Source organism: Triturus cristatus, chromosome 6, assembly GCF_964204655.1.
Source record: "Triturus cristatus chromosome 6, aTriCri1.1, whole genome shotgun sequence".
In the NCBI taxonomy this organism is placed as follows: domain Eukaryota; kingdom Metazoa; phylum Chordata; class Amphibia; order Caudata; family Salamandridae; genus Triturus; species Triturus cristatus.
Genome location: NC_140589.1, coordinates 1690901578 through 1690926702, shown reverse-complemented (window position 1 = coordinate 1690926702; position 25125 = coordinate 1690901578).

Genomic DNA, 25125 nt, shown 5'->3' with positions numbered 1-25125 from the left:
AAGTCTCAGCCTACCTCCTACCATACTGCTACCCATAACCCTAAACGTAATCATGATTTACCCAAACCATAACATTTCCTATTGTCCTTACCTTATTTAGTGTTATTTCAGCGGTGGTGGTCTCAGTAGTTGATATTTTTTTCTCTTATATACACTAATACAGAAAGCAATGCTGTTTAGCTACTTTTTTTCACAGCATTCATGAAGCAAATAGGGCAGTTTTTAGTGTTATAAAAAGCGTGTGTGCATGCAGTGCGTGTAAAACATTTGTGAATGCTTTTGTTTACATGCATTAGTACACTAAACTAAAGCCGGAACTATTTGCTTTACCAATGCTTGTTATAGTATGCTTTTGGTTAGTTAACCTACTGATTTACTGTTTACTGTATTTAGAGGGTGGCACGATTTTTGAGGTCTTTGTATCAAGTTATGTTTAGGAAAATGTTTGCCACTTGCATTTAAACGATAGTTTGATCCAATCTGTGCTGTAATGGTGTGTTGAATAGTGGTCTGCCCTGTGAACCAGTGTTGGAAATGATTGCATCCAATCACATAATGTAAGTAAGAAAAAATGTGAGCAGTAAGAGCTGCTGCTAGTTACTGATTTTATTTGGAAAGCTGTAGAGAGGGCCACGGCTCTGACAAACATACTCGTTTTGACAAAGAAAGGCGGTTTCTGTATTGCTGCAGACACTGACCTCATTACGTGTGGTCCATATAAAACCTTTTATTACCACACATATCCGAATTATACTTTTTGCAGAATTTATCCTAGCTTGTAAATAGTGAGTGGGATAAAATACACATCTCCTCAATGAAATTTTGCAGGTCAAACGTGACAATATTTAACAGGGGATAGCGCCCTCAACGTAACAGGCCAGAGGAATGTTGGTGCTTACCGCACCATAACCTGCATGTTATGCCCTATTTTGCAGGAAAACTTGCAATATGGGATTATCACAGCCAACAAATTCTGAGCACCTCTGTGGCGGATTTTATGGTGTGAAATAAGTTTTGGACACCAGACCTTTCTTAATGAGGGCTTTAGTATAATGATTGCAAAAGTGTTGCTACATGGCAATCCAATCAACCTATAAATTATCAGTCACGTGCACACACACACATTCTTGTTATTGTTCAGAGTAAAGCAGAGCAGAAAAAAAACCATTTAACGTAAGGGATAATGTGCTATTATGGAAAACTACCAGCCATGTGTCGGAATCAGAGCAGCTCATTCGTTTCCTGTTCTGGTCACCCCTCTTCCACAGGGTGACTTCCTCAGAGTGAACTCTCCTCCTGGAGCGAATGTGAGGTGAAGGGCGGGCGAAGCAGCGTCTGGACCCTGGGCTCCTCCATAACCTGCTAGGCAAGGTGGAAAATGGAGTCTGTGAAAGGTCCGATTAGGGAAAGAATGTTGTGGCTGCAGATCAGACATTTTCCGCTCTTCCTCAGGTGGTGCTGGTAGCTGTGATTGGTGCCTTTCCTTTCATCATTGGCTCGGGTCCAGTGCTTGGCTGTCCAGTCAATCACCTGATGTCCAACACATGGTCATCAAATCATTAAAGGGAAGATAGGAATCGAATGCCAGTGTAGTGGAATAAACCGTGCTGGGCGGGTGCATAGCAGAGTGACAGGCACAGTCATAGTTCGGTCTTGGAATGAATGAATATAAACTTTATTCGGATTGTTTACGATCCATAAAAGCATTACAATTACAATTTAAAAAGTCTTTCAAGGAGATCTAGTTTTAAAAGTTAAAAAAGCAGAAAATAAATTACGGTACTGTTTAAAGGTTTTTCCGATGTCTATAAATACATTTCAGAAAATTAAGGACATGATAACATGTGGCTTCGGTGTCCAAAAGCTGCAAACTTAACATGGCTGCTCTGCATTGTCTGAGACCCCAGGATTTTAAAAGGGTCAGTAGCCAGAGTTTACGGTGTTCCTGATAAAATTTACAAAATAGGACTGTGTGAATAGAAGATTGACTTGATGTCCCATCACATGGGCATGGGGGTGGATTTAAATCCCACACATTTGGCGTTGGAAAGGCCACCAGTTTATGAAATATGTTCAATCTAAATCTTATCAGGAGAAAACGTTCAAAGGTGCCAATGTCAAGTTTTAAATACGGCTGCATTGAAAGAGTAGCTTGGACCAGCGTAGCATGCTGCACCGACTGTTTTCCAGCTTCTGCCTGAAGTCTCATATTTGTCAGATGGTCCAACGCTCGCTTCTTTAAATTGTCGTTTGTGATTTCCCCGAGTTTTTCGGGATTACAATAATATTTTTCCAGTCCGAGATCGCCAAGAAAGGTCCGGATATAGGCCAGCCATTTGATTTTAAAAGCATAGTGCAGAGACATTGCATCCGCCAGTATTGTTTTTGTGACGTCGTTTGTGTCTGCCACCCAAATTCGTCGCCAGAGTAGAAGAGGTTGGATTTTGGCAAGATCTTCAATATATGATGCCCCTAATTCTAAGTGGCAGGCGTAAACGGAAGATGTTTTGGGGGCAGACAGGATAAATCTGAAGAACTTATTTTCTGCAGTTTGCAGAGAAGTAACGTCCGTGTATCCCCATAGTCCTGCTCCATATAGGGCTGTAGATTGGCACTTGGCTCTATATATGGTTAGCAGTTCTCTGGGTGGACGTTTTCCTAATTTTTGAGAAAACGACATCAAAGCTGCTAGAGCTCTTTTAAAACAATGCTTTCTAGCTTCTATTGCTGGTTTCCAGGAAAGTTTATTGTCTATCGTGACCCCCAGATAACAATAATCGTTTGTTGAGGCAATTTTTTGGCTGTCGAGGTAGATGGATGTTTGCTGTTTTTTCCCGACCCCAGCCTTCATTACGAAAGTTTTTTTCACATTTATGTGGAGGTCAAGAGTTTTCATATACCGGGAATATCTGTTTAGGGACCTTTGGAGTTCACGGGGAGTTTGTGCAAGGAGGACGGCGTCATCCGCATACAGCAGGGCGGGGATCGGGCGATGATTGGCCCTTGGGAGGTCACAGGCACCCTTTAGTAACTCAACCTCCAAGTTGTTGGTGTAGAGGGAGAAAAGAAAGGGTGCCAGGACGCATCCCTGTCTGACCCCCCGCTCTACTGTGAAAGTCTCCGTCAGTTCTCCCTTTGTCCCGAAGCGAACTCTTGCGGATGGATTGGAGTAGAGTTCCCTTAAAAAGTTCAAAAGTGGTTGGTCTACCCCGATCTGAGCTAGAAGGGACCACAATTTTGTGTGGGAGACGCAGTCAAAGGCCGCGGACAGATCTACGTAAGTCATATAAAGTTTTGCCTTCTTTGCGTGCACATATTTTCCGACAATTATTGATAGATTTAAGGCTTGCTCGACCGTGCCTAATCCTTTTCTGAATCCGAATTGGAGATCGGATAGGATACCTTTTTCTTCCGCCCAGTCCTGTAATCTTTCTAGTATCACTCTTCCTGCTATTTTCCCCAGTGAGTCCAACAGGGAGATTGGGCGATAGCAGGCGGGGTCCATACGATTACCTTTTTTAAAAATCGGGACCATTATAGATTTGGTCCAGGACTCTAAAATTCCTACTTTTGCCGTGGCGCTACAAACCCTTGTTAAAATTGGTGCCCAGAGGTCTATCTGGTATTTAAAAAAGTCTGCTGGGACGCCGTCCGGCCCTGGAGCCTTGCCTTTTTTGGTGGAGTTCAATGCCGCAAGAATTTCAGAAATTTCGAATTTAATATCTATTGGGTAAGGTGGGAGTATTTTTTCTCCTACTTCTAGCTCTAGATCGTAAGTTGGTTTTTGGAAGATGCTAGTGAAGTGTGATACCCAGGTTGCAGCATCTATGGCGACTTCGATTTTTGGGCCCGATTCGGCCGCCAGGAAAGGGGTTCTGATGATTCTCCAGAAGGCTGTTGAATTTTTTTCTTGAGCACTAGTATGGAGTTCGTGCCACAGCGCTTGCTTCAGTTCCTCTTTCCTCTTTTTCCTTATTTTTAGGTATTCGCTCCTGAGAATGGCTATTGCACTGAAGTCCCTATCATTTTTATTTAAGGCTAATTTTAGTCTTGTATGTGCCTTGGTGCACTCTTGATTGAACCATCCTGTGGTCCGCGATGAGTCAGTTTTTTGTTTTCTTGTAAGTAACAATTTTATTTTATCCATGATTTTGGCGAAGTTAGTTAAAAGCTCCATGTCGTTAGTATCTGGGTCCAAACAGGTTTCAATTTGTGGGTGAACTGACCTTATTAATTCTTTAGTGAGTTCTTCAGGGTTGATCCTCACCCACTTTATAGTATACCCATTTAGTTTGTCCACGTTGATGTTTTCCTGGGTCAGGGCATTTGCTATTATTGCTGGGGAGCATTTTTGATGAATTAATAAGACTTTCAGAGTTAATATTGCGTGGTCACTCTGCGAATTCGGTAGCACTTCGAAGTTCTTTACTCTTGTTTGCAGAGAGGCTGATATGATTATAAAGTCTACCGTGGTTTGATGACCTCGTCCTATGTAGGTAGGTGCAAGTGAGTTTTCCCCATGTTCCGAGGTGTTTACTATCTGGAGATCCAGATCGGATAGGAGATCATTCATTTGCCTTCCCATTTTGGTGTGCGAAAAATGTGTGAGTAAGAGGCCATCTTCTGTTACCATGCCTGGGCATTTACTTCTTGGTTGGGTACAGGCGTGAAGATTAAAATCGCCTGCCCATACTATTGATGCCGGGCCTCCTACTCCTTGCTGCATTATAAGGGTGGTTAATGTTCCGTGGAGATTGGCCAAAACTCTCTCTAAGTCCAGTTCCCCCAGATTATTATAAAAGTTAATAATGATCATCGTCTCTCTTTTCTGAAAATAAAGACCTAGGATCTGCAGGTTTGGTGTCAATTCAATAACCTTTATTCTAACATTTTGAATAGTGTTAGCTAGGTAAATACACAGACCTCCCTTTGGTCTACCTAGGTGTCCCGACTGCGCGAGGGATGAGTACGTCTTGAACCCCTGCAGGTGATATTCTTGTAGTGACCATGTCTCCTGTATACATAGTGCTTGGTGATTGAGCGTATGATGCAGGATTGTCCCATCCTCTATTTTTGTCCTTAAACCAGCAATGTTCCATGAAATCAGGCTCAGGTTTGCTGAGCTGTCATCTGAGCTTTGTGTTCTTTTTAGTTTCACGGGGGCAGGTGGAATCTCTCGGTCTGGAGAGACTGATGGGAGATCAATGGTTTCCGTGCGGTCAGTATGGTTTTGGGAATATGCCTGTAATTGTGGTGGTCAATCGACGCCGTCCAGGGGACTATATCTGTTTGTTAAGTGGAGGCCGTTCCAACTGTCCCAGCGGGTAGGGTCGTTGTTCTTTAACCGATGGTCCTGTCCACTCCATTCATTCATGTCTCTATCTTGGCGATTTGGACCTAGTGATTTGAATGGGGGAAGCCATCCTTGCCGCGGCTGTTGCCATAAGTGGTTGTTATAGTGCGTAGATTGCTGAGGTTGCCACCATTGTTGGGTATTATGATGTGACCATGGAGGTGGGTTTACCGGGGGTGGGGTAACAAAAGGAGTGGTTTGGGGAAATGCAGCAGGTGGATGCCACTGAAAGGCTGGATACTGTAAGTTATGCAGGGGTCTAAACCTCTCTGAGTGGTGTTGGGGGTGGTAGATATTGTGGTCAGAGGGGTTTATAAAGTTGGGGTTTATTGGGTGTGCGAACGAGGAGAAATTTTGCCTTGTGGATGGAGGTAGGAAGTAAGAGAGAGGAAAGGGGTTTATTTGTGTGGCAGGTCCTCTATTGGACGAGTTACAAATGTAGTTTGCTGCCCCTATCTCCCTGAATTTGATACTGATGACATCCCCCGTGATTGTCTTCGTGCTTCTACCAACCCAGTCTCCTCTACGTGCAGAGAAGATGTCGCCCCTGATGTGGGCGGGTAGTGGTCTGTGGATGTGGAGCCATTGGGCACATTTATTCCTCAGCTCTGCGAAGGTTTCTTTTACGCCCTCCTTCAGTGGGGGAACTGCTGTTAACACCACCACGAAGGGAGAAGCTTCCGGGGGTAAGTTGATTATTTTGGGCCGAGGTTGCTTGGTCTTCAGATCTGGTGGATTTTCTTGGGAGGGGGTCTCTGCTGTGATGGTGAGATTTCCTTTCGTTTGCCTGTTATTTGTTTTTGATTTTGCTTGAGCTTCTGGGCCTGTTTGGGTAGTGGTCGAAAGATCTACCGCGCCCAGGGTGTTTTTGGGGACATCCAGATTGGTCGCTTTTTTGTCTAGTGGATGAGGTACTGCCGCTTTTTTGGTTAGTGATAAGTTAGTCTTGTTTATTGTGCTGGTTACTTGTTTAGTGTTGGATGGTTTTTTTTGGGGTATTTCCTGTATGCCCTGCGTTGGGGCGAAACCATTCCTGCTTGATTTACAACTACATTTGGTGTTGATTAATGACGTGAGTCTGTCCAATTTTGAAATGAGTGGTTTAATCTGCGCTGTAATTTTTGCCTCAAGGTCGGATTTTAAGTCCATAACCATATTTTCCACCCAGCAGGGTATACCTGCCGAGGTATTAGGGGTTGGTGTAGTCAAATTATGGTTCTTTCCTTTTGTCTTTGGTTTTTCCTTGCTGGTTGGCATTGCCATGAGATTGGTGGAGACGATTTCCCTTATTTTTGTTGTATCTCGGATCGTTTCTGGGTCAGGTGGTACAGGATTATTAGCGTCACTCTGGTCTAATTTCTCGACCGATGATTGGCAGGCTTCTAGGTCTGGGGTTGCATCGAGATCGACGTATGATAAATCAGAGTCCGATTGGGTTACGGACAAATCGACAGAATTTGGAACAGTCAGCGTTGGAGCGGTATTTGTTGGTAGTGGCAATGAGCAGTTGTTGGCTACCGGGTGAACGGGGGAATTTGCAGTTGCAAGTGAACCGAGCGATGATCGTTTTGCCTGCATGAGGTCCAAGGAGACTCTTTTCTCCAGTAAGATGATGCTTTTGTCAATGGTATCATTGACCCTGGATATAAAGAGATCTATTGGGCCGGTTACTTGTGTGACCAGAGCCACTTTCTTAGTAGCGCTTCTTGTTTTGGGACGCATCTTAAGTCCCAAAAATGTGCGTTTGGCTTCAAGAGGGGCTAGGGGGATCGTCGTAGGGCTCAGGGTGACAGGGCCGTGGCCGTCCTCTAACGGCCCTGTCTTTGCCCTGTCTTTGCCCTGTCTTCGCCCAAGCTGCGTCCCGCGCTGCGGGAGAGGGGTGTTGTTATGTGGGAGGCGTAAAGGGCGGGAGGCGGGCCCAGCAGGGAGAGCGGACCGGAAGCTCTTCCGTGGTCTTGCAGGGACTTCTGGGAAATGAAGTCCCCGCACGCTCGCAGCCCCGCTGGTCCCTCGCGCCCCTTACCGCCTTGCTGTCTTTGTGCTGGATTCCTCGCCTCTGGTCCTCTGGATGGTGCCTCTACCGACACCCACCGACGAAGCGGCACCCGCGGAGCGGGTGCGGCGAGAGGTGGGCTGGGAGGCTGGGAGGCTGGGAGGCTGGGAGGCTGGTACGCTGAGAGGCTGGTACGCTGTTTGTTCCGTTAAAGTGGAGTCCTTGCCGCTGGGTTGGGCTGCAGCGCTGTCCGGGTCCGAGGGAGGGGGCTGTAGGGGGCCCGGCCGCGGTTAGAGGGGTCACCGGCCTGTATCCCTCCTTTGTGGCTCTGACTGCAGCCTGCCTGCTCCGGTCACTTCCTGCCTTCCAAGATCTCAGATTCCCAGCATGAACTACCTAGTGCTGCTTAGAAAACTGCAAACAGTGCAGAACGCGGCAGCCAGGCTCATTAGGAACATCCCTCTAAGACATCACATATCTCCTCATTTGCGTAGGGTCCACTGGCTTCCTGAATGCAGCGTTCAATGGATCCGCTGATTCTGGAGGGCTGTATTCCTATTCCTCAAATGGTGCGGGCTTGCGGGTTGTAATTGGAGCAGGCCTTCAGTCTGTTTTGTAAATGTGGCGCCGCGAACGCTCTGAATCTCTAGTTAATAGACGGAGCGGAAGAGAGCGTGAACTGATTTCAGCAGACAGCCAATATTCAGCTATTAAAATCAAGCCATGAATCGAAAAAAGAGCTCTTTTGCCGGCAGGGTTACGTGTTTGCAGGCGGCTGTTTACCCAACGGGCACGTCCTTTCTATCCTCGAGGTAATAATATTGAAATGAAATAAGAAGAACTGACATAAACTCTGCCAGGTTACCTAAGAAAAGGAGGGGGTTACATGCCCCCTCGCTGCAGCAGTTCGGTCTTGGCTTTCAACTGTGTGTAGTGTTTCAAACTCAAAGATCACACGCAGCAGCAACAGGAGCAGAAGTGGTTCAATGGAACAGCACTAATACGTAGTAACAACGAAGAATTGAAAAATACTAAAAAACCATGATTTGCCAAAGTTTTCCTTGGCTCAAGGCTGTGTTTAGATTGTCTTCAGAAAGGCAAGTGGCCTCCTTTAAAAAGAGTTGTCCCTAGTTTAAGACAATTATCAAACTGTCTAAAGCCAGGAAAGCCGGTTTTATGACACTATTAAGACTGCCCTAAGCCAGGACTAACCACTTACCGTAATTCAGTCAAAACTGTTTATTTCGGCAAATGACCATAAAACAAAGAGAATTACTTCTTGGTGCAGATATTCATTCAATCTTTATTCGGCATCGATGCCATAAAAGTTGCAACAGCAATAGCATTTAAAATATTTTTAAAATACATTAAAAAGACCATCTTGATTATACACAGTCGAATTTGTAAAACCCAGTGGCCACAACATAACAAGCAATTGTGTACATTTTTCACTAAACGTCACACAAGTTAACACGCATTTACAATGCAATGGTCTCGGCATTGGTAAAGTTAGAGCTATTGGCATTGCTCATGACATTATTTTTGTTTATGTTTTTGTTTTTAAAACATTTAAAGAAACGGCATTGTCATGAGCAATGCCAATAGCTCTAACTTTAACAATGCCGAGACCGTTGCATTGTAAATGCTTGTTTATTTAATACAAGTTGACAGCTGGGGTGGACAGATAGACAACCAGAATATATCCTGCTGGCTGGATCCCTTTGAACCCACGGGGGTGGGGGGGCTCTAGGCGACAACATTATCTCACAGCCCGTGCCCCTGCATTCATATTACACTATCACTGTATTCTCTGAGCCCTGTCTTGTCATGTCTGCATGCTTGCAGTGTCTCAAAGCGCTTTGAAACAGCAGACAGGCAGCATACCAGCGCTACATCACAATTTGTAAACAAACAAAACAGTTCAGACACTCTTTGTCACTCCTGTTCTTTACAATGATGCCCTTATCTGTTCTAACCCAGACCCCTAACCCCCAACCACACACATAGCGCCCAGAAACATTAAGAGGAGCTCAGACCACCAGTCCGGTAATAGCGCCAGAGGTACATGAGGCTGGGGGTGATTTTGCATGAAAATTCATTGATTTCCCTGTGTGCCTCGCTGCGCTATGTTAGCACTGAGTGCGAAATTCTAGTTTCACAGAGCACTGTATAGACTGGATCGCTTCTGGGTGCTATATTTAAATGTAATGCTGCGAAGGATGTCCCAATGACAACACAGGAAAAGAAATTGATGCAAAGGAATTGCAGATCACACGCTTTTCAGGTTGGGCAGGTCCAGCCCCCTTTAGTTTTATTTCACGCGTTGCATCATGGTATTCGTAGTCTCAATTGGCAGTCATTCCTTCTCAGCACTGTAAGTCTTCACAAACATATGTTGATTTGTCTGTAATCTTTGTCAACAAAAAACGCATCTACTTACAGTGTAAACAATGACGCATTTCAAAGGGCAAGCGACAGAATTGCCTCTCCGGGGGCGCACGCACCCCTGCGCAGGAAGCAAGGCTCCGAGGGACCACGTTCATATGCTTGAAAGCGTGAGAGCTACCCCGACAAATCCGCTCGTGCAACATTTAAAAGTGCTCGGCTCCCGTTGAGGGATTCGTTTTACCACAGGCATTATGGGACTTGTAGTTTTGTATAATTTCCATTCATTCCTGATTTTTCACCATTTTAGTTCACGACATGTACATACTTTGCTTTCTTTTATGCTAATCATGTAAAAACTCACATTCCTGTGCAGTTAAATAATTTTGGAAGGCAAATAGAAGAGTCCTTTAAATAGCCACGTTGATAAGAATCACCCTGCTGTCTCTTGTCGTGATATAATTTAAAAGACGCTTTTGCAGCCAATGAATCAATAACCCCCAAAGTGAAGGAAACACATTTAAGTGGCTTTTACGTCACCTTTCTTTGTATTGGTTACACATTTCTTTTTACTTTTGCACTTTCTATTGCTACCGGTAAACAATGACGGGGGAAGTGAACAAAGTGTAAATAGCGCTTCACACCGCTTAGGCGCTATGCTTGAACACAGAAGCAAACATTATTTGCACCAATTCTTAGGGAGGTGGCAACATCTGAATTAGGAGTGGGCATTTCAAACTTCACGCGTCTCACTATGAGGCCTCAGCTGAGACAGCGCACGGGGTGCAAAGCGGAAGCCGAGCCACTACAAACAAGCATTGGCAAACCCAATGTATCTGGACTTGGCAAGCTGTTGCAATGGATATTTAGCAAGCGGCACAAAAACAAAAAGAGAAAACAGGCAGCTACCTGACCAATCCACTATATGCCTGCAATAAATATTGTGAAATTAAAAATAATAACATCGGACTGTTTTACTGGTGATGTTCTGTCACAAGCATTTCAGTTGTATCGTGCATTTTATTATTATGTGACAGGGAGAAGAAAAAATCAACACCGAACAAAACAATTAAGTTAAGGGGAACACTTATAAAAGCAATGTGTTAGGTTGTGTCTCCCAGACCGTGCAAGAGGTCTGGTTGCACACAGAGGCGCAACTAGAGCCCAATTACGAGGGGAGGGGGGGGGGGGGGGGGCGAAGAAATTTTTTTTTACGGGCCTGGCCCGAATCTTGAAGCAATAGGCAGAGTGGAGCTGCAGGGGCTCTTAGAAAGGGTGAAACACCAGCGAGGCCTCATTAACATGCAAATGGTCTTTCAAAGACCTGTGAAGTGCTCGGGTGCGGCTGTGTGGGCACTGGGAAGCTGTCTCATCCCGGGCTGCCACACACGAGGGGGGGGGGGATGAAGCCCTTTGAGTCCAATTGGTGTTGCGCGCCCAGTCCCTGGGGACGGAGATGAGGAAGTAAAAGGGGGTGGGGGGAGGAGTAGAGAGGTGGGAGTGTAGGGGCCGCCACAAGAGGGCCCTACCCCAGTTTGTGCCCTGGTGCACTCGAGCACCATAGTAGTAGCCGGTATTTTTCTACTAATCCGATTTCACCCTATAATTGAACAAAGCAAAACCGCACTGTCAATCTGTCTATACCTTGGAGCCCTAACAACAGTATTCACGGCCACATGCGCCCTCACACAAAATGATATTACAAAAATCGTAGCATTTTCCACATCAAGCCAACTAGGCCTGATAATATAAAACTAATAGTGCATAGACAGCAGAATCGCAGGCCTGCCTCAAGAGCAGGGGAGATACAGAACCGGCACTTAACACCCCACTCCTGCAAAGAACAGGAGTGGGGTAACCAGCAATGCAAGCTTCCACACACAGTGTGTGCACCACATGAGGTAGAGCAATTTCCACCATAAATAAAACTGATAGTGCATAGGCAGTAGAAGCGCAGGCCTGTCTCAAGAGCAGGGGAGATACAGAACTGGCACTTTACAAACCCATCCTACAAAGAACAGGAGCGGGGTAACCAGCAGTGCAAGCTTACACACACACGTGCACCACGTGACGCAGGGCAAGCTTCCTTCTCACAGAAAATAGTACAGTGTGGGCAACACTAGGCCTAGGTGACCTCACACGCAGACAGAACAGACCCAACAACAGCACAAGCTTCCATCAGACACTGGGCGTGTAGAGCACAGACAGGAGCGCGAGAAGCTTCTCTAACACAGATCGGGCACAGCAAAGCAGTACTGTAGCTTGATGCAGAGACCGAACAAGTACAGCACAAACTGCGGCAGTACAATTTCACTCACTGATGTATTTTGCTGTTTTCTATGGATGCGACAAAAGAGAGGCCAGCGGGTAGAAGAGTAAGCAAGCTTCGCTCGCATACTCAACGCTGCATCATACTTCAGCAATGCAAGTTTACTTTAGACGTAGAATCAGGACAGCTAATGCAGCACTGTAAGCTATGTGGGCAGACACACACACACGACAACGCAAGAAATAGTATTGATAATCTCTCACGAACACACAGGTGCAACTGAACAGTAGCATGCAAGCTTTTACAGAAGGGAGGGACAGCATAGGCAACAGAGCAAGGCCCCCTCGAGCACAAATATTGGTAGTAGAAGTACAGACGGGTTCAACACTTTCTTAACCGTGCTGGGATCCTCACAGAATAGACCAGAGCAGTGCAAGCTTCCCTGGCATACACAGTAGTAGTACTGAAGCCATGCACAGAAACTTGGAAAATCGCAGCTCGATTCTACTGAAATTGGTTATGGCAGCATTCTATGAGAGAGACAGTAGTTAAAACTTTGCAACGGAGGAACAGGAGCACAACTACTGTGTGAAAGTGTGGACGGATGTGACCATTGTAGCTACAGACGAAAGAAGTCGGAGAGAGTTGTCAAATGGGAGGACACAACCGCGAGGGGCTAACACTCACCGTTAAACTTACGATCGGTGAAAGGGGGCACTGGATTACGATACTGAGAACTCGGACAGAGTTAAAAGCCTAGGCCAACACCGACAGAGGATTTTAACAGCCTATCAAGCGAATGTAAAGTACTTTCCCGAATACCTCCCCACATCGCCCAATCTCTCTGACTTTTACACGTATACATATCATTTCACATAGCCTCAAATCGAACAACTTGCATACCCCCTGCCAGTTCCTTACCGCGGAGTCGTTATCCAGGACCTGATCCTCCGCTCCCACAATGGCGGCCTCTGTACGTCCACAACGCGCTCCCTGAAGCAGAATTCTAACTCTCCAGAGTTTTCACCAATAGAGAGCTGCTAGGCAAATAGAGGAATGGTTTACACCAATGAAAAGCGGGGTACTAGGAGAAGGCGGTACCGCTATGCCAGACAGACAGGCAGCTATCATCATAACAAGGATGCCGATATAAACAATAGACAGAAAAGAAACACTACAGAACATAATGCTTCATGCGTATAAAAAGTGGACTGCAACAATCAAAGACCAATACTGCCAATAAAATCGAAGAAAGAATATGTAAGAGCCACAGAGAAGACCCAGTTACGCTAAGTTCGATTGATAACGGCCTGAGTCAAACTCCTTTCTGCAAACGAAACACAGCTTCAAACTTTGGAACTGAGGAATCGGGTGCAATGTTTGTTGCTGGTGATAGCACGGGCATCCTTCTCAAGGCATCGAGATGTGATCAGACGTCATGGGAGAGAGGCGAGGAGGAGGGAGGGAGGCAGAGAGGCAGAGGCGGAGGGACTGGGGGAGAGAGGGCGCTGGGCATACCAATGCTGAGGGAGGTCGAGTCCAGCGGAGACTGCAGAGGAAGAGGCTGAGGAGGGGGCGGCGGGGGAGACAGTGAAAGGGCGAGAGAAGAGGCAGAGCTGAAGCCTGCCGGTAAAAAAAACACAAGAAGACCCTTGAAAAGGTGAGGAGACCAGAGCAGCAACCGGACGAAGGGGGAGCGGACGAGCACACGACTGCCTTTCTCCGAGGCAGAGCAGAAATGCCTCGGAGAAAGGGAGCGTCCTTTTCGGATTCGGGGGCGTGTTTTGCTGTTGTCTCCTCCCTGAGACTTTTCGCAAAAAACACGCCCCCCGATCCGAAAAGGACGGGGCCTAATCGGAGTGACTGACCTCTTCTCCAGTGGCTGGCCAGCATTTACGAGGCCAGCCAATGGAGAACAGGGGAGAAGAGGGGCGGGTTCAAGCCCCTCTTCTCCAAGTCATTATCTCTCGCAAGCGAGACTGCGCAAGCGCAGCCTTCGCTAGCCGAGACCTAAAAAGAGTGCTGCAGTCCTAAAATCAGCATATAATAAGTAGGCCCAACATTGAAAGGAGCGGTCCACCACAGGACCCTTCGATAGATAGTCTGCCTGGGTTTAAAGTGCACTATGCATGTCCCTGCAATTGGTCAGAATAGATTCAAGGAAGACAGGCCTTGAAGGGAAGTGCAAAACAGCAATTTAAAGTGCAGAGTTGATGTATAATCTCGAACTAAAAGCGAGTGGGCTGAGCGAGCAGCGACAGGAAGCAGCAGACAGGACGCCAGTCCGCCGAGGCATCTGCAGGTGAATGGAATGAGCGCAAAGGGAGCAGACATTGGAGAGCAGAACAAGGCAGCAGTTTTAAAGTGCCAAGTGTCGAATTAGGCTGAAACCAAGGCCTAGTGAGAAGGGAAGGTCAGGGGCTTACTAAATGCGGGATACATTCTCACTCAACAAAAACCTCAAAAAGGGTCCATCCACTATGTATGCTGAGAGTGGCATCCTGTCTAGTGTCAGTTGGTACATACAAACACAATGGACAGTAACAGTTCCTTCCTTAGGGGATGTTGGCAATTGCTTTACGTCTGACAAGCCATGCCCTGCCCAGAAATGTAGCCGCTGCGCAGGCAAACAATGTGCTAAGGTCCATCTTAGAATTCTTGGCACTTCGACATGTCTCCTGGTGCCCACCTGAGAGCAGACTGGTTAAATCCAGGACATTATCGGTCGAGTTAGGCAGGGCAAGTGAACAGGAGGTGTGCTACAGTTTGTTAGATGCACTACAAGCTGGGCATGTTAGAAGGGGCACTGAACAGGTTGACCATTTGGCAGTGAATGTATCGATGGGCATGTTTCCTAAATTGAACTACACATAAAGCTTCCTGTCAGTGGAATCAGTGATGAAATCTAGGTAGAGTTCAAGAGCACTGTAAACCTTGAACAGAGTGAATTCATCAGTCAATGTGCCCATATATACGGTATTATCTGGGCAACCAATATAGATATTTGGGGGCATATTATCAAGACAGGCGATAAAATTATTGCCGCTTTAGCTGCAGAAAACTGCCGCTAAAGCGGCAATAATGGGCTTGATAATATGCTCTATGGAATTCCAATTGAAGCTCAGGTTAGATGTCCTTCACATCTAACATGGGCTTCAATTGGAATTCCATAGAGCATATTATCAAGCCCATTATCGCCGCTTTAGCGGCAGTTTTCTGCAGCTAAAGCGGCAATAATTTTATCGCCTGTCTTGATAATATGCCCCTTAATTCTTTCTTTGGAGGGGAGCTGGCCGGCCAGAGAAAAGTCCCACAAATCAGGTAACCCCATTGAGCTTAACAATTTCTTGATGTTATTGAGCCACTCAATTTTGTGAAACCTGTCCATCTCCGGTAGCTCTTGCAAAGCCTTGGCATAGGGGGCTAGCTCCAGTGTGGTTCTCAACCTCCCCCAGAATAAGACCGGTCTAATTCTTGCTTTGTTTATGATTGCTATCCTCGCCATGTCAAGATTCAACGGGTGTAGCAGGGTGCTGACTGGTAGCATAGCTGGGTTTCTCTAGAACCTATTTTCAGTTAGGTCAGTGAAGTTTTCAAAGCCCCAGAGCTCAGCTTCATAAAGTGCTGCTCCCACTGCCTTTGCATCATAAGGTTCTAATGCTGGAGTTATTAACTTAGTAAATGATGCACAGTGTTCTTTTAGGATGGCACCCACAATGTGCTTGTGTTTAAGTGAGGCCTTGTCTATATGTTGTTTTCACAACAGTTTATGGGAAAGCTTAATTCCTGAATAGCCAAAGGCATCTACTCTCTCAATTTCACAACCCCTCAGGAACATCTCGCCTCCAAACGACTTGTGCTAAGTAGTTTTAGTAGAGTTTACTACCAGTCCTTGCAAAGAACAGAATTCATCGAATCAATTTAGCAGGGACTGGAGTCCACTAGGGGTCTGGCACACTAATAGGGTGTCATCAGCGAAGTGTAAAGTAAGTATTCTGAAGCAATAATAGATGGTGTGTCATGGGGGCTCACTGACAGTAAATGAACAACATCATTTAGATACAGTGAGAACAAGGTGAAGGCCACCATCCATCGGTTGGATGCGCTTGCTAAGCGGAATAGTATCTGTGAGCGGTCCCTGGTCCCCCCACCTTACACTAGCATGGCTCTCCTCATAAAGGTGGGCAAGCATAGAAAGAATGTTCGCAGGCGTTCTTATGTCTCTCCGCACCTGCCACAACTTATGGCAGGGGACTAGATCGAAGGCCGATTTCAAAGCAACAAAGGCCACTTAAAAGTGTCCCCTGCCGAATTGAATAATCTTCCAATAAATGGTAAAAAATTGGAAGACCTGCTGTATATTGCTGGTTTTCTTTCTAAAGCTGGTGTTTAGCATAGAAAGCATATTATTTTCTTCAATCCAATCCTGGATTTTCTCCCAGAGCCAACCGGCAAAACACCTTTTGGATAGTGTCTATTAAGCTTATGAGTCTGTAGTTTGAAGCCACGCTGCTGTCACCCTTCTTCTGGTTGGGCACGACCTTAGCTCCTTTCCAAGAATTTGGTATTTGAGCACCCCTTGCAATTGCATTAGACAATGCAATTGTGTGTTTGGACCAATTAGCTATATTTCTTATGAAGATGTCATCAGTAATTCCATCAGGACCGGGGGCTTTGCCATGTGAGATGACGTTATGTATAGATCTAATGTCACTAAGGTCAAATACAAGTGCGTCCTAAGAGGGGCCAAATTCTATAGGATCTAAGCTTGTGTGGTCTCAGCAGTTGTCAGAATTTGGCACTTTGAAGTGATTATATCAGACGAGGGGAGGAATATGATTCGCTGGTTGTCCAGTAACCTCTCAGCTCCCCCATGCCATAAGAGCCCAAAACCTCCAATGGTCTTTGTCTGTGCATGATTGAAGCATATCACACCATCTCTTCTAATCCCACTTACTCTTTGCTACATGTTGGGTGTGCTTGTAGGCTTTCCTTGAGTCTTTGATCAGCTCCAGGGTTTCAGATCTGATAGCCAGCCTAAGCTGCCTTCTTGCTAGTCTGCAAGCCTTGTTAAACCAATTATTGGTTTTAGTTCTCTTGCAAGGATTACTAGAATTTTGTGAGGAGGGGGCTAAGAATAGGAGTGCTACATGGTCAAAGAAGCATGAGTGAATACTAGTGGCATCTTCAATCTTTGTGTCCTTAGCCAATAAAGCATCGAGATTTGTAATGGTGCTTTCAAGGTCTGAGGTAATAATAGACATGAAGCCAGGCTGAACTGCAACGTGGTGCTACTTGAGTTGTCGCTTTTTATTTGTTTGCTGGAGATCCCTGGTTAGCATATGTGACATGAGACCCGAGGGCATGTTATTCCAGAGTGGGGCTAGTTGGAGGCAGAGGAGGTTATGACCGCTCTCAATCCTTTAGGTGACTACCATGTCATTTACCTTGTGCCAAAGTCTAAAGTTGATCATTATATAATTGATACGACTCTCAAGGGTTAGGTTTGTATTATGTGAAAGCCCCTCTGGGATCTGATTTTGTTCTACTGTTTGTCCGCTAAGCCCGTTTTCCAGTGTCAAGGCCTTTAGCTGCAGGGCAGCTTGAGTCCATTATTTTATAGGAGGTAATTCAAGTTAGGGTACGCTAGTCTTCCTCGGAGGACAAATCAATTTCGTCTCAATCCAGGGGTTCGAACGTGGTGTTGAAATCCCCAGCTAATAAATCATGTTGTGTGTTCGACGTCCCCTCCCAATGCCTCTCTCTTATGTGTGAAGTGTTTCTGACATTTTACCCCCTTGACCCTTCTGGCGTAGATATTAAAGATGTCAACAGTAGGACCCTCCTTGAACCTAACACGGGTCCCCAAGTTATCTGGGGGGTCAATTTCCAGCTAGTGTGTCAAGAAGTTTAATGAGATTCTATGCCAAAGTAGCAGATTACCATATAGGTCACAATTGTTGGCTTTGGCTGGAATCCAGTAATTAATATACCCAACCCTAAACACAGGCTCTATACTCCAGGTTTCCTGGAATATGCAGATGTCAAAATTATCAACAAAATCAGACCAGTCGGACAATTGTAACTCCAATTTTGAGCCTGCCCACATTCCAAGAGACCACTGCTAACGTGTTACTATCTCACTTTTTGGTAGGTTGGCTGACTCAGAGTTTTCTCCAGGGTTGTTGTTAGGGGAGTGAATCAACTGCAACATGATGGGCCAGTTTGTTGCGGGTTGAAATACTTTTATGGTCGGGTAGACAACACCCTAGATATTTGTGGTCATAAGATGCTAGTTAGTGGCCACTTATGGCTCACCTCAGAAGATGCATGTTGGGTCACAGAAGGCATTAGACTTGGCCCTTTTTGCAGGTTTATCCCCAAACATTTTGCCTTTTGCCTCCTATTTTTCTGACCCTGTTTTTGTTGGCTATAGGATTCTGGGCACATTACCACTGCTGACCAGGGCTGACGTGCATATGCTCTGTGTAAATTGTGATTATGATTGGTTATCCATGATTTGCATATTTAATTTACTGGTAAGACCCTAGTAAAGTGTGCTGAGTGTGTCAGGGTCTGTAAATCAAATGCTCCTAGTGGGCTTGCAGCCCTTGTTGTGCCACCCACATGAGTAGCCCTTCAAATGTTTCGCGGACCTACCACTGTAGTGTCTGCACATGCAGATTTAAACTGGCTTGTTGACCTGGCAGGTGCACCTACTTGCCAGGCCCTAACCTTCCCTTCTCTTACATGTATGGCACCCCTCAGGTAGGCTCAGGGTACTCCCATGGACAGGGTGCAATGTATGTGGGAGAACATGTACTGGTGTGTGTGACATGTCCTGATAGTGAAATACTGTGTATTTCATGTTTCACTGTTGAAAGACTGTCTGTCCCACAGGCTATTATCGGAGCTACACTATACCATTTTAACATGTGTAACTTTCAATTGGGACAAGATAGAGAAATTTATTTTAGGCTCTCTAAGCTCAGAATTTAATAACACACATTTTGGTCAGGGTGGTTTCTAAATTGTGCATTTGAAAATGACACTTTAGAAAGTGCAAAAAGAATAATTGATGGACAGAATGGAGGTGAACTTCAGTATGGATTGTGGTGGACCGGCCTTTAAGGTTAACCCACACTTGTCAAGGCTAGGGTCCACCTGTTGGTGCTAAGACACCAGGTCTTACTGTGCCTTCTAAGGTCTAGCATGGGAATGTGCTCTCTTAGGAGTGTGGTCTGATGGACTGGTCATGAACGCTAAACCTGGTTCCCCAGTTCCAAATTCGGCAGCTCTGACCATATGCCACATCCTCTCCCCCACTTAACACCATACTGCTCAACTGAGAGAAACTTGCACTGCCTTCAACTATAACCCAATTGTGCCCTGCTATAAACACCTGGATGTGACTCAATTCAAATTACTCACTAGATAAGAGCAATATGCTACCTAAAAAAAAAAAACTTCCTGGAAAAAGCAAACACTCATAGGGAATGCAAGCCTAAGTGCAGCATGTGAAATGTAAGCAGGAACACCATGGTTACCTTAACACTTTTACACTCACTATTCAGAAATCAGTGAGTACTTTTGCCTGAAATGTTAAGGACATGACTACAGGGCCTGGAAAGGACCCATTTCAATGTCCATTGGTTATATCCTGACAAAACATAAGCAGTATGGTTTAAAGAGACCACATCCGTGAACACAGAGCCTCGACAATCCACCTATCAATCAGGCATTGCAGTACGTCCAGGATTGGTGCACTTCCCCACCTGGGGAAAACAATGCTGTCCAATGAAAGATAAGAAAACGTAATTAGCGCTTCACTGGCAAACTCTGAAAAGTGGCGCTAATGTGTTTGGGTATGAATAAAACCGATCTGGCCACTTTGTGACCACTCTGTCTTGCTTTATTTAGTAATTTACTAAATTATTTTACTTTGAACCTTTTTTTCCAGAGGCTGCACATTGCAATCGAAAAATGTCAGAAAAAGAAGACATTTCTAGAAAAAGTGTTTTTCTTTTCTGGATTCATTTCACAGGGGAACAAATAAACAAAAGGAGGAAAGAGAGGGTGAGAACCGTTTCTTGAAGTCACATTTTTCAGTAAATGAGGAGGAGCTAGACAGAAAGAGAGGTAATAAGAGGAAGAAAGAGAGAGGGGGCAGCTGCCAGCGGCAGAGCAGAAGTGGACACTGTCCTTGTCTTCTCTGAGCAAGAAGAAAAAGACAGAGTCCTTTTCCTTCTCTGCCCACCCGTCCATCTGCTAACGGCCACGAACACCGAGCCTTAACTGTGGGCCTTGGCTACTTTGTCCTGGAACGCATGTTTAAAAAAAAAAGTTGGGGAACGAAATCTATTGAATTAAAGAAGTAGGGGCACGCAGTGCCCTGCCAATTCCGCCCACTTTGACTACTGATTGAAGTGCTGTAGAGTTGGTGGGGCTTAGAAACCCCTCGTGTGGTGCTGAAATGACCCACCCAGCGGGAGAGAGGGCAGCGCTTAGTAGCCCAAATGAAAAAGTGGCTCCGCCCCCTCCCTTGCCGTCAGATGGTGCTTCCTGGCAGGATGGACTATGGGGCTTAGAGTCTCCTCGTTGTAGTGCTGCCAAGTTTGTGCAGTTTACAAACCCCTTGTTTTGTGCTGAAGTGACCCAGATGCAGATATATACGCATTTTACATCTTCCTAACAGTTGCTGCAGTTTTCGCATATTAAAATATCCTGTTATATACAGTTAAAAAGTAATCAGCTAATTCAAATTACCATATTATCAAACCAGCTGCATGATGTATTAACCTAAGTCAGCTCTTGCTATAAGAACTTACCTAAAACAAAATTGGTGCACAAAACTGGCTCTCTATTAGGAGGGTCAAAAGGCCGGTGTACAATTCGATTCCCAGGGTGCTAAAAACAGGCAGAAAAGTACACATCTGAAATGAAATGCTAACACATGGACAGTTTTTTTTCCCAAGAATCTATCCTTAGGAAATCATGGTAATTCAAGCAGCAATCCGATTCTAAAGCGATTACTTAAATTGCGATTTTTTTTTAGGGAATCGCAAAGTCCCTAAATGCAATGCATTAAACCCAAAAACTTCGCGATTTCGCAATTATGAAACGCGAATTACCATCAATTCAAAGTGGATGGTAATTTTGCGAGAACTTTGAAAAATGCACAAAAGTGCATTTTTCAAAGATCCATGTTTCACACATACATGTCCTTGGGGCATGTGTGGGTGCAATATGTGGTAACATGACAATTTCAGGGGTGCATCAGGGTGTCCTTTTGCACCCTTGAAATTGCATGTGCAATTTGAGAGGACCTATTTGGTACTCGCAAATTGCGCATGCAATTCCCATTCATTCCTATGAGCCTATAGGCCCATAGGAATGAATGGGAAGCAATTCCTTAATTGTGATTCGCAAGTTGCGAGTCACAATTAAGGAATGTGCAGGGATCGCCATTTTTTTTTTGCGATTCCTGCATGCATAAGCAATTGCGATTCCTAAATTGCGATTTCTTAAAAATTGCAATTTAGGAATAGCAATGACAAAGTTTGATGCATGTGGCCCTAAGTTCACTCATATCATCAGAATATGTTGGCCCATTTCCAAGCTAGCTCACAGTGCGCTATCTGGACCCCTAACTGTACAGGGTACCGGATGGTATCGCAACTTCAGATCATGTCCACTCTAATTTCCCCAAGAAAATCGTGGAAACAGATCTACTCTTTCTATATTATTTAGGCATGGCCAAAGTGAGATACAAGAAATGTATTAATTGGCAGTTCAAACACCTATTGAAGCAATTGTATTCTTGTGTAGAAAACATGAGCGGCAATTATTAGCAGGGGGAAACAAAGCACTCTAACCAGCATTATAAGGATGGTGAAAAAGATAAACGATTCAATCAGTATGATGTTGCTCTGATTATATGAATATATGCGACTATATCATACTTATACTCCTTCCTAATCCTACCTACACTATTGAAAGCATAGTGAGAGTACTCTCTGCCAGATCGCTTAGGACACCACAACTCCCCATACCTGTGGATGATGTATCAGAAAGCCAGTCTGGTGTGGAATAGGCATCAGTTCCTTGCAAGATAGAGATCATAGTCAGCAGGGACTCATCTCTGTAACAGGCAAGTGTTCCAGGATAATCCGTAGAAGTGCTCCTCTGAGGAATCTAGCTCAGGGGCATTTTATATAATCAAATCCCAGTTCCACTTGCACTGTGTCAGAGGTGCAATGCTAATGTGTTTGTGTGTCTTTCTGATTCAGAGCTGTCTCCGACCGGACAACAAATAGCAAGGGCATCATGCTCAGGGTACCATATATTTTGACAGAGTATACAAGTATGTGATCATGTACATGCAAAGCATGTACAAAGGTACTGTCTAAAAACATGTCAAGTTTTAACATCCGTGACAAAATGGAGGCTTCTGTGCACGGGCCTTGTTGAACCCCACAACAGGCTGTTAACTGATTTGAATACATCCACAGTCTATTTCTTATGAGATGGTAAACTCACATCAGGGCGATAGAAATCATTGAAGACTGATTTCCTCAATGATTGCTATGTGTACTTCCACCAAGGAATTGCACTTGGGTTTTTCGGTTTAGTATGTCATCTAAAATCATTCTCCTAAGCTCTGTATGTGGACTGGTCCTACTTCATTCCCACAAACCTAAGCAAGCACAGCTTAATGCTGCAAACAGTCCAACAACACTTCTTGGTGGAGAGAGAAAAGCATAGTACGTAGGTATAAACCCAAAGTTTGGAGGAGTAATCTATTTTCCTCAATTGCAGTGAATTCATTTGGTGTAACCTCCTAAACATGGTCCATAGGAACTCACTGTTACATTCTTGGAGACATAAACACCTAAGATATTGTTTAACTATCCACCTGTATCTTTCAAAGCTGTAACACTCTTTATTTTACCCAAATCAGCAATTATTGTGGCCAGCTGAGATCACTGTTTCAAATTTGCACTGAATGGAATGCCCACACATAAAGAAAGAAAATAACTCTTTCTAGTGTAACTCCCCTACTTGTTAAGATCCTTGCTAAGACCAGGGCTTAAATAAGAACAGAAATGCTCTTGCATTGACAATCATTTTGAGGAGGAAGGGAGTACCTGAAACCTGGAATGAGGAGGCTAGGACAGAAGCTGAAAACAGGAGCATGCTAGTGCACACTGGAATCTGAGTACTAGAAAGAATGTGGGTAATGCCTATAAAACATAAAACTAGAATGGCAACACATCTAAGGGCCAATAAACAATGTGAAGACAATCAAGAAGAACAAAGCAAGAAGCAAATGACAACCTACCATCAATGACTGTTTATATGGCGCACTTATTATTTATTATATATATTATTGGTCTAACAGCTCATTTATCCTCATCCCATTTAGATATACCTTGAAATGCATGCTCCCCAATCCCTGCCTTATGTATGCTGACGATGCGGTATTACTAGCACTTACTCCAAACGCACTGAGACATGAGGTGAATTGTTTTGCTTCTTTTATGTGTAACCTGAACTTAAAAACTAATTATACTGAGTCACTTTAGTCTTGTGGTTTGGGCAAACTAAGGTAAAACAAAATCAGTATCAATGGGCAGGATTTGAGGAGTGTTGAAACCTAGGGTTAACCTTTAGTTCATCAGGGTCGTGTAATCCCCATCCTGCTCAGGCCAGCACTAAACTAAATAAAATCGGCGGCACTGTTTGCAATCTTATTAGACCAGACATTCCCTCCACTGAAGGTATATACTGTGCAATGTATAAGCGCAGCCACCTATGGTGCTGGAGTTTTGGGTTTTACTAAATGTTGTCCTCTACAGGCTGAGGAAAATTGCTTCTTGTGATGGTTGCTGAGCTTACCGCTGTCCACTTCTAGTCTCATTACCAACTTCCGGCTGAACCAGGTTTTTATAAAAGGCAAGATTCAGCTGGCGCCACTTTTATTATGGGTCAGTATCTGGTCGAACCCAGCAGCTAAGCTTTGTAAAGATATTATATCTGGTTGTCTAACGTTGGATAAGGCCTAGTCCATACGTTGGCTGAGTTACACACTGGACACTTTTGGATCCCTCGGTATATCCTCTTGGTTTACTAATCCCCGCTGTATCCCCAAAAATGGCAAGACGGCGGTAAACATATTATTTAAGGACTACTGTGACAACATTAGACTGAAAAATGAATCCTCGACGTTGCACTATTGTGGTCTCCTACATTTAGACGAATCCCCTTATATTTATTCTTGGACTTGTCTAGATGGGAGCGGTCACTTCTCTTCCGCTTCAGAGCAGGGTCCATTCATTGGTCCTTATTCTTTAAAATATTTCTGGACCCAGAGGGAAATATAGTTTGCACTTTTCTTTGTGACAATAATTCTGCACAATCACTATTTCACTTTATGTTTTTCTGCAATTTGCACAGCACAGCACTAAAGCACTTTTTAGCACCTTTGTTATGGAGGCTAGGTTTTCGACGCTGTAGACCAGCTCTCCTTTATTTACAATCTTTGAGTTTACCTGAAGTTGTTTTCAATGTCTGTGCCTTTTTGAAAGGAGCCATTAGGGCTAGAAAAACCATGTTAGGTTAATTAGCTAGAAGTATGGTTTAATACATGAAGTTTGCCTGAGAAGTTTTGGTTTAATTTAGGGAGATAGTAGGAGCGCATAGTGGACCCGATAAAAATGTTTTTGTTCTCTCGCCTTCCCCATTATTCTTTTTAAGTCTCAGCCATTCTCTGTACGAGTGTAATTGTGTTTTAAACATTTGATTATGACTTTTACTTAAGGAATTTTAAAGCTGTTTATGTTTATACATATTTTTACCTGTTTTAAATGCAAGATCACTTTTTAAATTTTATGTGTGAATATGGCTTTATGCAATATTTCTATGTACTTTTATGGTCTATTTCCATTCAAACTAAATAAAGTTACATTGATTGGTTATTTATATGCTCCATAGGAAATGATCTGTAATTGAAAAGAGAGGAGAATAAACCATAGAGCAGTTATTCTTAGAGTATGGGAGACAAAAAGAAACATTTGTGGTAGAAAAACACTATGTAATTCTACGCATGCGGCACCAAGCCTCAGA